The sequence below is a fragment of the Myodes glareolus genome, chromosome X (assembly GCF_982192425.1).
Source record: "Myodes glareolus chromosome X, mMyoGla1.1, whole genome shotgun sequence".
NCBI classification, from domain to species: domain Eukaryota; kingdom Metazoa; phylum Chordata; class Mammalia; order Rodentia; family Cricetidae; genus Myodes; species Myodes glareolus.
Window position 1 is genome coordinate 94931898 of NC_142053.1, and position 16996 is coordinate 94948893.

The 16996-nt window shown below is 38.5% G+C and overlaps 1 non-coding gene across 1 annotated transcript; it reads right to left on the reverse strand.

Moving 5' to 3' along the window:
• Positions 1-421: 421 nt before the first annotated feature.
• On the reverse strand, positions 422-529 carry LOC146889110 (U6 spliceosomal RNA). The gene has a single exon (XR_015000508.2). It is a non-coding gene; the product is annotated as a U6 spliceosomal RNA (small nuclear RNA).
• Positions 530-16996: the final 16467 nt, after the last annotated feature.

Consider the following 16996-nt stretch of genomic DNA (forward strand, 5'->3'; position numbering starts at 1 on the left):
TTCTTTGATCAGAGCATTTATTTTCTCTATGGTATCTTCAGATGCTGAGATTCGTTCTTCCATCTTTTGTATCCTGTTGGTTATGCTTGATTCTGTGGTCTCTGTTCGTTTACCTAGATTTTCCATATCCAGCCGGCCCTCATTTTGTGTTTTCTTCATTGCCTCCATTTTAGCTTTCAATTCTTGAATTGTTTCCATTACCTGTTTGATTGTTTTTTCTTGGTTTCCCAGTGCATCATTCATGGATTTACTCATTTCTTCGATTTTTTTTTATATTTTTCATCCATTTCTTTACTCATTTCTTCAATCTTTTTGTTATACTTCTCATCCAGTTCTTTAAGGGAGTTATTCATATCCTGTTTAAGGGACCCTATTGCTTTCATAAGGGCATTTTTTCCCGCTTCTTCTGAATTAAGAGGTTAAAAATATGAAACGCTTCACGAATTTGCGTGTCATCCTTGTGCAGGGGCCATGCTAATCTTCTCTGTATCGTTCCAATTTTTAGTATATGTGCTGCCGAAGCGAGCACTCCTCTTTGATTCTTTTCAGGACAATTTGTAATCCCCGTTTAGGCAAAACTATCTTTGCTTCCTCAAACATTCTTTCTAAATTATCTATGCTTGAATCAGATAGAAAAATGTCATCCATGTAATGGTAAATTATAGAATTAGGGAATTGCCTACGTATTATTTCCAACAGCTGGCTCACTAAGTATTGACACAATGTTGGGCTATTGAGCATCCCCTGTAGAAGGATAGTCCACTGGTATGTCCTAGTAGGCTGAGAATTATTATAAGTAGGCACTGTGATGGCAATTATTTTTTTCTATTCTTTTCTTGGAAAGGTATAGTGAAGAAGCAATCATTCAAATAAATAACTATAAGAGGCCATCCTTTTGGTAAAAGAGAAGGCAGAGAAATTCCACACAGTAAAGGCCCCATAGGTTGAATTACCTTATGGACAGCACTTAGATCTGTCACCATTCTCCATTTTCCAGATTTCTTCTTTAAGACAAACACAAGAGAATTACAAGGGCTAGTTGACTCCTCAATATCTTGAGCATCTAATTGCTCCTGTACCAATCGTTCTAAAGCCTGCAATTTATCTTTAGCTAGAGGACATTGCCTAACTCATATTGGCTTCTCACTTAGCCATTTTAAAGGTAGGGCTGTTGGTACCTCTAAAGGTTTGTTCGTTGTTTTATGTTCTTGAACAGCCTGAATGGCTGGTGTCCTTTGTTCATAGTACCTTTTTACATCCTTTCAAGAATTATGAGTTTCTGAAACTGCAGGAATGTTAATCTGGGTATTCCATTGCTGTGACATGTCACATCCCCATAAATTTATTGCAATATCAGATACGTATGACCTTAGTTTCCCTCTTTGACCTTCTGGCCCAATACAGTCAACCCATCTCCTGCTTTAACTCGAGATAAGGTTCCAGTTCCTAGTAATTGAACATCTGCCTCTTGAAAAGGCCAATTTGGATGACAAGATTCTGGAGTGATGATACTTGCATCTACACCTGTGTCTATTAAGCCAACAATCACAATTCCATGTATACGCATTCTCAGCTTTTGTTTCTGAACATTTATAGAATTATGCCAATATATATGCTTCTTATTTCCTATTTGAATTTCTGACTTATCCTCCAAATTTGAGCCATTATTTAGAACCTTATGGTCTTGCACAAAATGTTCTAGAGCTTTTAATTTTCTTGGTGTGACATGTCCTGCATGGTTACTGGGAACAACTGGGCCACTTTTGGCTTGGGGGCCTGTGGCAAGAGGCCATTCAAGGAGTTTTCCAATGGTATCAGTTTGCCTTGACTGTCTGTTGTTGATCTGCATTCATTGGTCCAATTTTGTCATTTACCACACCTCCTACATATACCTGAAGGCCAAGGTTTCCTATTCTTGCCATTCCCAGATGCGGTATTATTCCTAAAAATTCCTTGCCTACAATCCCTTTTCAGATGTCCTTATTTACCACAACTAAAACATTTGGCAAATTGATGTCCCCTCATTGATTTGCAAGTCGTTTCTCTTACCCAGGATTCATCATCATACTTAAACTCTGAAAATTCATGGTATGCTGAATCCATTCATCCATAGGTTCTGATCTAGACCTTAAAGGCCCAATTATATTTTTGCATTCTAAGTTTGCATTTTCAAAAGTCAGCGATTCAAGAATTATTCACGTAGCTTCTGGGTCTATTATTCCTATGTGAAGAGCCTTAATTAGTCTTTGCAAAAAGTTAGTGTAGGGGTCTTCCTGTCCCTGCCTAACCCTGGTATATGTCTTGATTCTTCTCCCTGGTTCTGGCATTCTTTCTCAAGTATCCAAGGCTGCTTTGTGGCATAGGGACAATACTTCTTCATCGTAAAGAGTTTGAACCTGTGGATCAGCATAAGCTCCTATGGCAAGAATTTGATTCTTTGAAACCTCCACACCTTTTGCTCTTCCTTGCTGGTCCATATGTTTGGATTCTCTGAAATAAATTCCATACATCAAGGCAGGTCCATCCTCTAACACTGCTGATGCTAACTGGGAGAAATCATGGGGCATAGCCCTGACATTAGAAACCCAAGTTCTTATCATTTCCTTAACAAATGTAGAGTGCAAGACATAAGTAATAACGATGTGTTTAATTTCCTTTAGGTCATTCATTCCTATTGACATCCAACTACCATCTTTGGCTCCCTTTGAGCCTTTAGAAGTTGACACTTTGTCAGAGTAAATTGCAGAATATGTCGCTAAAATCCTGGGTTAACCAGTTCTGACAGCCAGTGGTGACAGTGTATCCTGCCCTTGTGTCTTCTCACCCTGTTCATAAGCTCCAATAATTTCTTCAATCATTTCAAATCTCTTAATCATAATCTCATGTGATTTCCCTATGGTATCAATCTTCTGTTCCCCATTCTGTACCTGTGATTCCAAGGTCTTAATGTTTCCTTTCAAAGATAAAATCTCCTCCTTGAACTGTTCCTGGATATCATGTAAATTGCCATCCTGGAGGTATATTCTATCTGTTACCTTATTAAAACTCTGTGATAACTTATGAATGTCAAATTCAACATCTTGGACCCTCTCAGGTAAGTTCCTATTACCCTTAGATATGGAGTCAATTTTGCCTATCATGGCATTAATCCTATCAAATAATGCCATATACTTCCACAGTGATATAATATGGAGAAGAAAACTGAAACCTAATAACAAGTAAATTGAGGTACCTCCATAGGCATATAGGCTTCTTGTGATTTCTTTCATAGTGGCAGCAAAAACCATTAAAATTAAATCCTGCCCTTTTACCAATTAACCAGCAGATGGCACTGTTTCTGAGTCACGACCAGAATCAATACAAAGGTGATAGAAATGGTCCTATTTCAGTGTCCGCCTTGGTATTTGTTAAAGACTGTAAAATATGAGTTGTTCAACAAAGTAAATATAATTAAATCAATTCCATACACAGACCCAGAAGCCCAGAATCCATGGGTAGAGAACAAATTGGAAGCCACATGAGTGTCCATGCCCTGAGGAGATGCTGCATTCGCCAACTGCTTGAGCTCTGACTCATGCTGCTAAAGCTCTGTGCCACAAGGGGGATTTAAAAACCACTCAGAAAAGATCAAACCAGGCTGTCAGAGACTGTCCTTGCCCATGGATCCCGGGAGGCATGAAGTTTAACTCCACATAGGAAGGCAAATGATAGGGTGTGTGGGGACTTGAAGGCAATCTGAGGCATGTAAAGAATTGTGGTCAGAAAAGTCACTGCACAAGATTCTATATTGAACTGCTGGCCCCACGCACAGGCCTTGGCTGAGGGAGGGCTCAGGCCTAGCTGAGCTGGTAGCAGGCAGCAGAGCCAGGGCAGGGGTTGGGGGTTCTAAAACCAAACATTGGGCTCCAGATGAAGGCATAAGTCACAAAACAATCCCACACCCATTTGGAATAATGATTAATAAAAGTGTTATTTATTTAAAGGAAAAACTTACAGATCACCGTCCTAGACAGCAGCACAACCAGAAAAGGGGGTTTAGCAGCAGAAGTGGAGTCAAGCAAGAGGGAGAGCTCACAGCTACCACTGCTTTAAAAAGCAGCAGAGACAACACTCAAGTGGACTGGTACCTTAAAGGCTATTGGCTGAAGGAGCAGAACAAGCTCCCACAGCAGTGTTGGCTGTGTGTTATCTATTTTACTTGACTGCCTGACTGATGAATTTATGGGGAATGCTTGATGGTTTTGGTTCTTGGTAACAGGATACCAAGGGGAGAAGCCCTTTGTAGATGAGGGGCAACCCTGAATATTGTTTTGGGAGAACACAGAGAGTAGAGAATTTCCATGTATAGCATACTTGGTCATCTGGCAGGTATGACCTGTTGTTAAGTAGGGAATGTCTGACTGAGTTGGAGCCTGGCACAAAGTGATGGTGGAGGGGAGGAAAGAAAGGTCCTCTGTGGGATTCAAAGAAGGCATGGACAAAAGGAAGAGCAGCTGCAGCTGGTATTCTGCTGCAGCACCAGGGGTAATGGGTTGGGTATGGAAGAGAAAGGAGAGTAGAAATTGTCTGTGGGCAGTCTACCTAGTCTGCTGTCAAGTGCGGCCTGCGGTTGAGCAGGAGGTGTCCACCTAAGTTAGGACTGGGAAACAACCGTGATGTGGCAGGTGAGGAAGGGGAAAAACCTAATCCAGAGGAGGCATGAACTGGGAGTGAGCAACAGCAACTGCTGTTCTGTGCAGCAACATGGCCAACCCTAAGAATTAGGTATGGGGAATAGAGAAATTAGAGAATGTCCATGGTCAGTGTACATAGACCTCTGTATGCATTTTTTGAACAGCAAAGATACTATTAAGACAATACTGATAATGACACATTGAGTGCAAGAATCTATAATATAGGTCTTCTCTTTCCCCCTTCCCCCTGGGGCCACAAGATCTCCCCAGAGCTGCTCCCTTGCACGCTGAGCCTGGGCTGTGGGCTCAGCCGGGTAGGGGCAGTTCCTGTGCTTTGAGAGCCTGCCTGAGGACAGGCAGGCCCTGTGTCAGCTCAGCCACATTCCTGGCCAGCAAGAGACAGTGAACTTCTAGCAGACATCCATTGGAGGAGGGGTGAGTTTGCTCCTGGCCCGAGGTCTTCGGCTAGTAGGAATTCAGACTTTCCCCGACCCACTCGACTTTCTGGTCACCCTGCAGTGGTGGCTCCACCCTGTGGCACTCTCCCGAATCCCATACCAGCCTTCATCCAGTTACACCTTCCTCTCTTCCCCCCTTCCCCCTGGGGCCAAAAGATCTCCCCAGAGCAGCTCCCTTGCGCGCTGGGCCGGGGCTGTGAGTGCAACCCGGCAGGAGGGAGTGCCTGTGTTTCAATAGACTGCCTGAGGAAAGGTAGACCTTCTGTCAGTGAAGTCCCTGTCCAACAAGGGAACCTGACCTGGTACCAGAAAATCCAATATAGAGCAGTTGAAGGAAGAGATGGGCAGACGCCAAGGCAAGAACTCCTCCAACAATCTAAAAAACAACATGAAATCTCCAGACACCAACGACCCTACAATAGAAGGACTTGAACCTCTTAATTCAAAAGTGGAAAAAAAGTGACATTATGAAAGCAATAGAGTCCCTTAAACAGGATATGAATAATTCCCTTAATGAACTGGATGAGAAGTACAACAAAAAGATTGAAGAAATGAGTAAGGAAATGGATGAGAAGTATAACAAAAAGTTCGAAGAAATGAATAAATCCGTGAATGATGCACTGGGAAACCAAGAAAAAAACAATCAAACAGGTAATGGAAACAGTTCAAGAATTGAAAACTGAAATAGAGGTAATGAAGATAACAAAAAACAAGGGCTGGCTGGATATGGAAAATCTAGGTAAACGAACAGAGACTACAGAATCAAGCATAACCAATAGGATACAAGAGATGGAAGAACGAATCTCAGCATCTGAAGATACCATAGAGAAAATAAATGCTCTGATCAAAGAAAACAGCAAATCCAACAAATTCTCATCACAAAACATTCAAGAAATCTGGGACACAATAAAAAAAAAACAAATTTAAGAATAATAGGGATTGAAGAAGGAGAAGAACTGCAGATCAAAGGACCAGAAAATATATTCAACAAAATTATAGAAGAAAACTTTCCCAACCTAAAGAATGATATTCCTATGAAGGTTCAAGAAGCATACAGAACACCGAATAGACTTGATCAAAAAAAAAAAACATCCCCTCGCCATATAATAATCAAAACACAAAACATACAGATTAAAGAAAGAATATTAAGAGCTGCAAAGGAAAAAGGTCAAGTAACTTATAAAGGTAAACCTATCAGACTTACACCAGACTTCTCTATGGAAATTATGAAAGTCAGAAGGTCTTGGATAGAGGTACTGCAGAAACTAAGAGACCATGGATGCAAGCCCAGACTAATATACCCAGCCAAACTATCATTCACTATCAATGGAGAAAACAAAATATTCCAGGATAAGAACAAATTTAAACAATTCATAGCCTCAAACCCAGCCTTACAGAAAGTAATAGAAGGAAAATTGCAACCCAAGGTATCCAACACTGCCAACATTGCCTACAATAATTCAGACATCTAGTGACCCTTCACGAGCTTAACTCAAAGAAGGGACACATACAAACTCTATTAAACAAACAAACAAAAAATAATAATAACTGGAGTCAACAACCACTGGTCATTAATATCACTTAATATTAATGGACTCAATTCACCTATAAAAAGGCACAGACTAAGAGATTGTATACGAAAACAGGATCCAACATTCTGCTGTTTACAAGAAACACATCTCAACCACAAAGACAGACATCTACTCAGAGTAAAGGGCTGGGAAAAGGTTTTCCAAGCAAATGAACCTAAGAAACAAGCAGGTGTGGTCATTCTAATCTCCAACAAAATTGACTTCAAACCAAAATCAATCAGAAGAGATGGAGATGGACATTTTATACTTATAACAGGAACAATTCATCAGGAGGAAATCTCAATCCTGAATATCTATGCCCCTAATATAAAGCCTCCTACTTATGTAAAAGAAACACATCTAGAGCTCGAGGCAGTCATCAATCCACAGACAATAATAGTAGGAGACTTCAACTCTCCTCTCTCACCAATGGACAGGTCAATCAGACAGAAACCTAGCAGAGAAATAAGAGAATTATTGGAGGTATTGAATCAAATGGACTTAACAGACATCTATAGAACATTCCACCCAAATAGGAAAGAATATACCTTCTTCTCTGCAGCTCATGGAACCTTCTCGAAAATTGACCACATACTGGGTTACAAAGCAAACTTTCACAGATAGAAAAAAATATTAGTAACCACCTGTGTCTTGTCAGACCACCATGGATTAAAGTTAGAATTCAACGACAGTGCTACCCCCAGAAAAACAACAAACTCATGGAAGTTGAACAGTCAACTACTGAATCACCCCTGGGTCAAGGAAGAAATGAAGAAAGAAATTAAAGTCTTCCTTGAATTTAATGAATATAAAGACACAACGTATTCAAACCTATGGGACACAAAGAAAGCAGTGCTAAGGGGAAAGTTCATAGCACTAAGTGCCCAATTAAAGAAAATGGAGAAAGCACACATTGGAGACTTAACAGCACACTTGAAAGCTCTAGAAAAAAAAGAAACTGATTCACCCAGGAGGAGTAGAAGACTGGAAATAATCAAACTGAGGGCTGAAATCAACAAAATAGAGACACAGAAAACAATCCAAAGAATCAATTAATCAAAAAGCTGGTTCTTGGAGAAAATCAACAAGATTGACAAACCCCTATCCAAATTAATAAAATGACAGAGAGAGAACATGCAAATTAATAAGATCAGAAATGAAAAGAGGGACATAATCACAGACACAGAGGAAATTCAGAGAATCATTAGATCTTACTACGAAAATTTATAAGCCAAAAAGTTGGAAAATGTAAAAGAAACGGACATTTTTTTAGATAAGTACCATATACCGAAGTAGAACCAAGACCAGGTGAACAATCTAAATAGACCTGTCAGTTATGAAGAATTAGAAGCTGTTATCAAAAATCTCCCTACCAAAAAAAGTCCAGGACCAGATGGTTTCAATGCAGAATTCTACCAGAACTTCCAGGAAGAGCTAATACCTATACTCCTTGATATATTTCACAATATAGAAACAGAAGAATCATTGCCAAACTCTTTTTATGAAGCTACAGTTACTTTGATATCAAAACCAAACAAAGACACATCCAAGAAAGAGAATTACACACCAATCTCACTCATGAACATTGATGCAAAAATACTCAATAAAATACTGGGAAACCGAATCCAAGAATACATTAGAAAAATTATCCATTATGATCAAGTGGACTTCATCCCAGGGATGCAGGGCTGGTTCAACATATGCAAATCTATCAATGTAATCCATCATATAAATAAACTGAAAGAAAAAATCCATATGATCATTTCATTGGATGCTGAAAAAACATTTGACAAAATTCAACACCCCTTTATGATAAGGGTGTTGGAGAGATTGGTTTTACGAGGATCATACCTAAATATAATAAAAGCAATATATAGCAAGCCGACAGCTAACATCAAATTGAACGGAGAGAAACTCAAAGTCTTTCCACTAAAATCAGGAACATGACAAGGCTGTACACTCTCTCCATACCTCTTCAATATAGTGCTTGAAGTTCTAGCAATAGCAATAAGACAACATAAGGGGATCAAGGGGATTCAAATTGGAAAGGATGAAGTAAAACTTTCTTTATTTGCAGACGATATGATAGTGTACATAAGCGACCCCAAAATCTCCACCAAAGAACTCCTATAGTTGATAAACACCTTTAGCAATGTGGCAGGATACAAGATCAACTCCAAAAAATCGGTTGCCCTCCTATACACAAAGGACAAACAAACAAAGAGGGAAATCAGAGAAACATCACCTTTCATGATAGCCACAAATAGCATAAAATATCTTGGGGTAACTCTAACCGAGGAAGTGAAAGACCTATTTGACAAGAACTTTAAGTCCTTGAAGAAAGAAATTGAGGAGGATACCAGAAAATGGAAAGACCCCCCCTGCTCTTGGATTGGGAGAATCAACATAGTAAAAATGGCAATTCTACCAAAAGCAATCTATAGATTCAATGCAATTCCCATCAAAATCCCACCAAACTTCTTCACAGACCTTGAGAGAACTATAATCAAGTTAATATGGAAAAACAAAAAGCCCAGGATAGTCAAAAAAATCTTATACAATAAAGGAACTTCTGGAGGCATTACCATCCCTGACTTCAAACTCTATTAAAGAGCAACAGTAATGAAAACAGCTTGGTATTGGCATAACAACAGAGAAGTCGACCTATGGAATCGAATAGAAGACCCGGGTATTAACACAAACTTAAGCACACCTGATTTTTGACAAGGGAGCTAAAGGTATACAATGGAAGAAGGATAGCATCTTTAACAAATGGTGGTTGCATAACTGGATGACAACCTGCAGAAGAATGAAAATAGATGCATATCTATCACCATGCACAAAACTCAGGTCCAAATGGATTAAAGACATCAACATTAATCCGACCACTTTGAACCTGATGGAAGAGAAAGTGGGAAGTAGTCTACAAGATATAGGCACAGGAGACCACTTCTTAAGCAGAACCCCAAGAGAGCAGACAATAAGAGAAACAATGAATAAATGGGACCTACTGAAACTGAGAAGCTTCTGTAAAGCAATGGACACTGTCAGTAAGACAAAAAGGCTACCTTCCGACTGGGAGAAGACCTTCACAAACCCCTCATCGGACAAAGGTATGATCTCCAAAATATACAAAGAACTCAAGAAACTAGACACTAAAACTCTAATTAACTCAATTGAAAAATGGGGTACTGATCTGAACAGAGAATTCACAACTGATGAACTTCGAATGGCCAAAAGGCACTTAAGGTCATGCTCATCCTCCTTAGCGATCAGGGAAATGCAAATCAAAACAACTTTGAAATATCATCTTACACCTGTCAGAATAGCCAAACTCAAAAACACCAATGATAGCCTATGCTCGAGAGGATGTGGAATGAGGGGAACACTCATCCATTGTTGGTGGGAATGCAAACTTGTGCAGTCACTGTGGAAATCAGTGTGGTGGTTTCTCAGGAACCTGGGAGTCAACCTCCCTCAGGACCCAGCAATTCTACTCTTGGGAATATACCCAAGAGATGCCCTAACATAATACAAAAGCATTTGTTCAACTATGTTCATAGCAGCACTATTTGTAATAGCCAGAACCTGAAAACAACCTAGGTGCCCCTCAATAGAAGAATGGTTAAAAAAGGTGTGGAACATATACACATTAGAGGTTTACTCAGCGGTAAAAAACAATGACATCTTGAATTTTGCATGCAAATGGATGGAAATAGAAAGCGCTTTACTGAGTGAGGTAAGCCAGACCCAAAAAGAGGAACACGGTATGTATTCACTCATAAGTAGATTCTAACCATAATTAAAGGTCTTTGAGCCTATTATTCGTGATCCTATAGAAGCTAAATAAGAAGGTGAACCTGATGAAGATTATCTAGCTATCCGCCAGGAGATAGGAAATAGACAAGAGTCCCAGGTAACCTCGGGTGCATGGGGGGGGGGGGGTAGGAGGGTTGTTGGAAGGGGAGAGGGTTAGAGAGAAGTAGTAGGGGAGGAATGGAGAAAGCTCGGTGGACTGGGATGGGGGGAGGGAGGAAGGATGAATATGGGATCAGGGAAGAATATATTTCAACTAAGGGAGTCATTTTAGGGTTTACAGGAGACCTGCTTATATATGGGAACCCAGGTCCAAGGAGAGATCCCCAGGTTGTTCTCTGGACAGAGGAGAGGGTGCCTGAACCGGCCTTGGCCCATAACCATACTGATGAATATTTTGTTTATCACCATAGATCCTTCATCTGGCGATGGATGGAGGTAGAGACAGAGACCCACATTGGACCATGGACTAAACTCTGTAGGTCCAAACGAGAACCAGAAGGAAAGAGAACGTGAGCAAAGAAAGAAAAACCAGAGGGAACCTTCATCCGATGATGGATGGCGATACAGATGGAGACCCACATTGGAGCACGGGACTGAGCCCCCCAAGGTCCAAATGAGGAGCAGAAGGAGGAAGAAAATGAAAAAGTAAATCAGGACTGTGAGGGATGCGATCACCCACTGATACAAGGGGACTGATCTAATGAGAGTTCTCCAAGGCCAGTTGGACTGGGACTGAATGAGGACGTGATCCAACCAGATTCTCTGAATGTGGCCGGATTCTCTGAATGTGGCTGGCCTGGAGTCTTTCTGAAAAGCCATTGACAATGTCACTGGGACTTGTTTCCTCTGCATATACGGGATTTTGGGGATCCAGTCTGTTTGGATACTCACCTTCCTGGACCTGGAGGGAGGGGGGAGGAACTTGAACTTCCCACAGGGCAGGAAACCCTGACTGCTCTTAGGGATGGAGAGGGAGGAGGAGAGGGAGTGGGCGGAGTGGGAGGGTGTTGGGAGGAGGGGCAGAAATGGAAACTTTTATAATTTAATAAAATTAATTTCTCATAAAAAGAATCTATAATATAATGTTTTTTAGGAAATTTGAAGAGAAATGCACTAGCTATTTTCTGGAATTACTTTTAAAATTATGATTGTTTGAATGTTTGAGATTTCAGTTTCTTACTCATTATTTCTGCTTTGTGGCTATTTTAATATTTTATAAATAAAATTTTGAAATTATAACAATTATCAAATCCGTAGAGTGAATGATGAATACCTAACCAAAAACATAGAAACTAGCAGTGGGGATACAAGAAGGCTAGGAGTTCATGAACAACCTTGTCTTTAAAACAATTTCGAGGCCTGGTCTATTTCAAACAGCAAAGCTAACAACATTAAAAACAATCCAAAACTACCCAAACAGAATGTATATGAAAGGATAAGCATAGCCTAGGATTACAATGTTATGTAAGCCACTGGAGGAAGACATAAAACCAATGTTAGTTAGCATTTCTATTCTCTAATTGCAGGGCCATCATTACTCATGCACACCTAATTTCTGTTGAAAAAGATACCAGGTGTAGTCAGAGTATAAATTAATTTCCCATCTAGGTAACACCAGTCTCCCAAATGCATTTCTTATTCATTTTCTCCAGGTTTTTCTATCAATTTTTTAAATAACAGTTTTAATTTCTGTGTGTGCAGAAGTGTTTGCATCAGTGTTTATATATGTTTCTTATGCTTTCTCTTTGGTTCTTTTTTTCTTCTGCTTTGTTTGCCTGTTTTGTCCTATTCTGTTTTGCTTGTTTGTATTTTATCTGACTTTATTCCATTTTATATACTTTATTTTAAATTTTATTTTATGATTATATACTAATGAGAGAGAGAGAGAGAGAGAGAGAGAGAGAGAGAGAGAGAGAGGGTGATAATTTTGTTTGGTGTGAAGTATGGATGATCTGGGAGTAGTTAGGGAAAAAGAAATCATAATCAGAACATATTGTATTAAAATAATAAAATTAATACATAATTGAGGTAACATATTCTCACACTCTAAACTCTTTGATTGTCTGTCCACTTTAGTTATAAAAAAATACCAACTTCTTTCTTTTTTAAAAAAATTATTCTCTCATACATTACATCCCAAGCACAGTTTCACCTCCCTTTACTCCTCTGAGTCCCACCTTTTATCTACCCTCTCCCCAGAACCACTGCTCCTCTGTTTTACTTTATTAAAAAAAACAGCCTCCCAAAACTATCCACTGAACATGGTATAAGAAGTACAAATAAGACTATGCACAAATCCACATATCAAGGTTGGATAACACAACACAGTAGGAGAAAAGGTGTCCAAAGCACAGGCAAACGAGTCACAGATGCCTGTACTCACACTGTTGGAAGTCCCAGAAAAACACTAAGCTACACAACCATAACTTATACACATAGAGTTTCTGTAGTTTGTATTCTTATGGTGTCTTTGACACTTCTAGCTCCTACATTTCTTCCTTCACTTCTTCTTCTGGGATCCCCGTCTTTGCTTTGTGCATCTGCTTCCATCAACTGCTGGATTACATCTCTGTGATGAAAAATGAACTAGGCACTAGTCTATAAGTATAGCAGAATATCAGTATGAACCATTTATTTTTCATTCATTTCTTTTGCATTTTTTATTTAAAATTTTAATGTATTTTACATACCAACCACAATGCCTCTGCCCAACCCTGAACAACAGGAAAATCCACTAAATAGACAACTGAGAAGATGTGTATCAGGACTAAACTATAGGAGGCAGGAACTTTCAGGGGTTCTTAGAACTCCCCTTTATAACCATTCTGAAAGTTGATTAATACAGGATAAAAGTTCTTGAGATTATGTCAGATGATGACTTCTCCCTTTTTTTCAGCTGATACATTCAGCTTGAGATGGAGTTGACTTCTTTATTTATTGCAAACTGTTTAATCATTTTACTTACCAACCATAGTTCTGCCTCCATTCCCTCTTTCCACTCTTCTAAACCTTCCCCCAACCCTCCCACCATCCACTTCTCAAAAAGAGTAAGACATTCCATGGGGAGTCAACAAAGCCTGGCACATCAAGTTGATGCTGGATTAAGCCCCTCCCCCTGCATCAAGGCTGAGCAAGGCACACTGCCATAAGGAATGGGCCACAAGATACTCAAAGACACAAAAAATGTGTTCAACATGATAGAAGAAAACTTTCTGAACCTAGAGAAGTTCATTCCTATGAAAGTACAAGAATCCAGAAGGTCCAGGATAGATGTTCTGCAGACACAAAGAGACAATAAATGCCAGATCAGACTACTATATGCAGAAAAGTTTTTAACCACCACAGAAAGAAGAAACAAGATATTCTATGACAAAACCAGATTTAAACAATACCTATCCACAAATCTAACCTTACAGAAAATGCTTGAAGAAAAATTCCAATCCAAGGAACATAGCTATACCTACAAAATCACAGGCAGTAAATAATCTCACACCAGCTAAACCCAAGGAATTGAAACATATACACAATACCACCACCACCAACAAAACCAAAACTAACAGGAACTAACAGTGTCTGATCATTAATACCTAATATTATCAATGATCTCAATTCACCTATAAAGAGAGAGGCTAACAGAATGGATATGAAAACAGGACTCATCTTTCTGCTGTATACAAGAAACACACCTTAAACTCAGAGACAGATATTACCTCAAGGTAAATGGTTGGGACAAAATTTTTCAATCAAATAGAGCTAAATAAAAGCTGGTATTGCTATCCTAATGTCTAACAAATTAGACTACAAATGAAAATTAACCAAAAGAGATGAAGGTTATTTCATATTCAGCACAGGAAAAATAATCAAGATGAAATCTCCATTCTGAACATCTATGCCCCAAATAGAAGGGCACCCACATTTGTAAAAGAAACATTAGTAAAGCTTAAATAATACATAAAATCCCACACACCTAATAGTGGGGGAGCTCAAAACCTCACTCTTATCACTGGATGAGCTACCCAGACAGAACCTTAAGAGAAGTAAAGTAACAAAAAATGTTATGACTCAAATAAGTTTAACAGATATCAAGAGAATGTTCTAGTATGAAACATTCTCTAAAATTGAACACTTACATGGTGACAAAGCAAACCTCAACAGATACAAAAATAAAAATGAAATAAGCCCTTATATCTTATGACATCACCAGGGCTTAAAATTAGAATTCAATGACAACATTAATTGCAGAAAGCCCACAAGCTCATGGAAATTAAACATTGCTCAACTGACTCACCCCAGTGTCAAGGAAGATATAATGAAAGAAATTAAAAATTTCCTAGAATTCAGTAAAAAATCAATGTACAACTTACCCAAATTTATGGGATACTGTTAAATCAGTACTAAGAGTAAGAATATTCATAGCATTAAGTATCTATATGAATAATAAGGAGAAAAAGCATGCTAGTTACTTAACAGCACACATGAAAGCTCTAGAAAAAAGAATCAAATTCACGAAGGAAAAGTATTTGCCAAGAAATAAGCAAATTGAGGGCTGAAATCAATAAAATAGAAGCAAAGAAAACAATAAAGAAACAATGAGACCAAGAGTTAGATCTCTGAGAAAACAAAAAAGATAGACAAACTCCTATCCAAACTAATCAAAAGGAAGAGAGAGATTATTCAAATTAACAAAATCATACCTTAAAAGGAGACATAACAACAGACAGTGAGGACATTCAGAGAATCATTAGGTCATGTTACAAAAAATCTATACTCCACAAAATAGGAAAATGTAAATGAAATGGACAATTTTTTAGATAGATACCAAATACCAAAATTAAATCAAGACCAGATGAGCAATTTAAATAAACCTATAAACTGCAAGAAAATAGGAGCTGTTACCAAAAATGTCCCAACCAAAAAAGTCCAAGGCTGGAATGTTTTAGTGCAGTATTCTACCAGAACTTCCAAGAAGAGCTAATACCTATACTCCTCAAAGTGTTCCACATAATATAAACAGAAGTGGCATTGTCAAACACTTTTTATGATATGAAAACCACACAAAAACTCAACTAAAAAAAAAGAAAATTTCAGATCAATTTCACTCAAGAACATGGACACAAAAATACTTAATAAAATACTGCCAAACAGAATCCAAGAACACACCAAAAAAACACCAACCATGATCAAGCTGGCTTCATCCCAGAGATGCAATGCTGGTTCAAGATATGAAAATCCATCAATATAATTCATCATACAAGCAAATTGAAAGAAGAAATTATGATTATTTCCTTAGATACTGAAAAAGCATTTGGCAAAAGCCCAACACCCATTCATGATAAAGGTCTTGGAGAAATCAGGGAAACAAGGAACATATCAAAATACAATAAAAGCAATATATAACAAGCCAACAGCCAACATCAAATTAAATGTAGAGAAACTCAATGAAATACCACTAAAATCAGGAATAAGACAAGGCTGTCTACGGTCTCCATATCAACATAGTTCTTGAAGTTCTAGCAATAGAAATAAGACAGCACAAGGAGATCAAGGGGATTCAAATTGGAAAGGAAGAAGTCAAAATTTTGTTATTTGCAGATGTTATGATAGTGTATAAGTTACCCCAAAAACTCTACCAGAGAATTCCTACAGCTGATAAATACTTTCAGTGATGTGGCAGGATAAAAGTTCTACTCAAAAAATAGTAGCCTTCCTATACACAAATGATAAAGAATCTGAGAGGGAAATCAAAGAAATATCAGCTTTCATAATAGTCACAAATAACATAAAATATCTTGGGGTAATACTAACCAAAGAAGTGAAAGACCTCTTTGTCAAGAACTTTATGTCTTTGAAGAAAGAAGCTGAAGATACCAGAAAATGGAAAGATTTACCATGCTCTTGGATAGGAAGGATCAACATAGAAAAAAATGGCAATCCTGTCAAAATCCATCTATAGATTCAATGCAATCCCCATCAAAATTCCAACACAATTCACATGTTGGAGGAGGGAGCTGCTTGTTAGTTCCCAGCTGCTCAGCCCCAAAATAATCACACAGAAACAATATTAATTTAAACACTGTTTGACCCATTAGTTCTAACTTCTTATTGGCTAACATTTATATCTTAATTTAACCCATATCTATTATTGTGTATATTGCTACATGGCAGTGACTTACCAGCAAAGTTTTGGCATTCCTGACTCTGACAGTATCTCCATTGCTTCTTTCCTGCCTATCAACAGGCCCAAAGCAGCTTCTTTACTCATTAACCAATAAAAGAAACACATAGACAAATTACCTCCCACACCATTCACAGACCTTGAAAGAATAATACTCACCTACATGTAGAAAAAAATAGCCAAAACAATCCTGTACAATAAAGGAATTTCCAGAGACATCACAATCCCTGATATCATACTCTATTACAGAACTACAGTAATGAAAACAACTTAATATTGGCATAAAAACAGAGAGGTTGC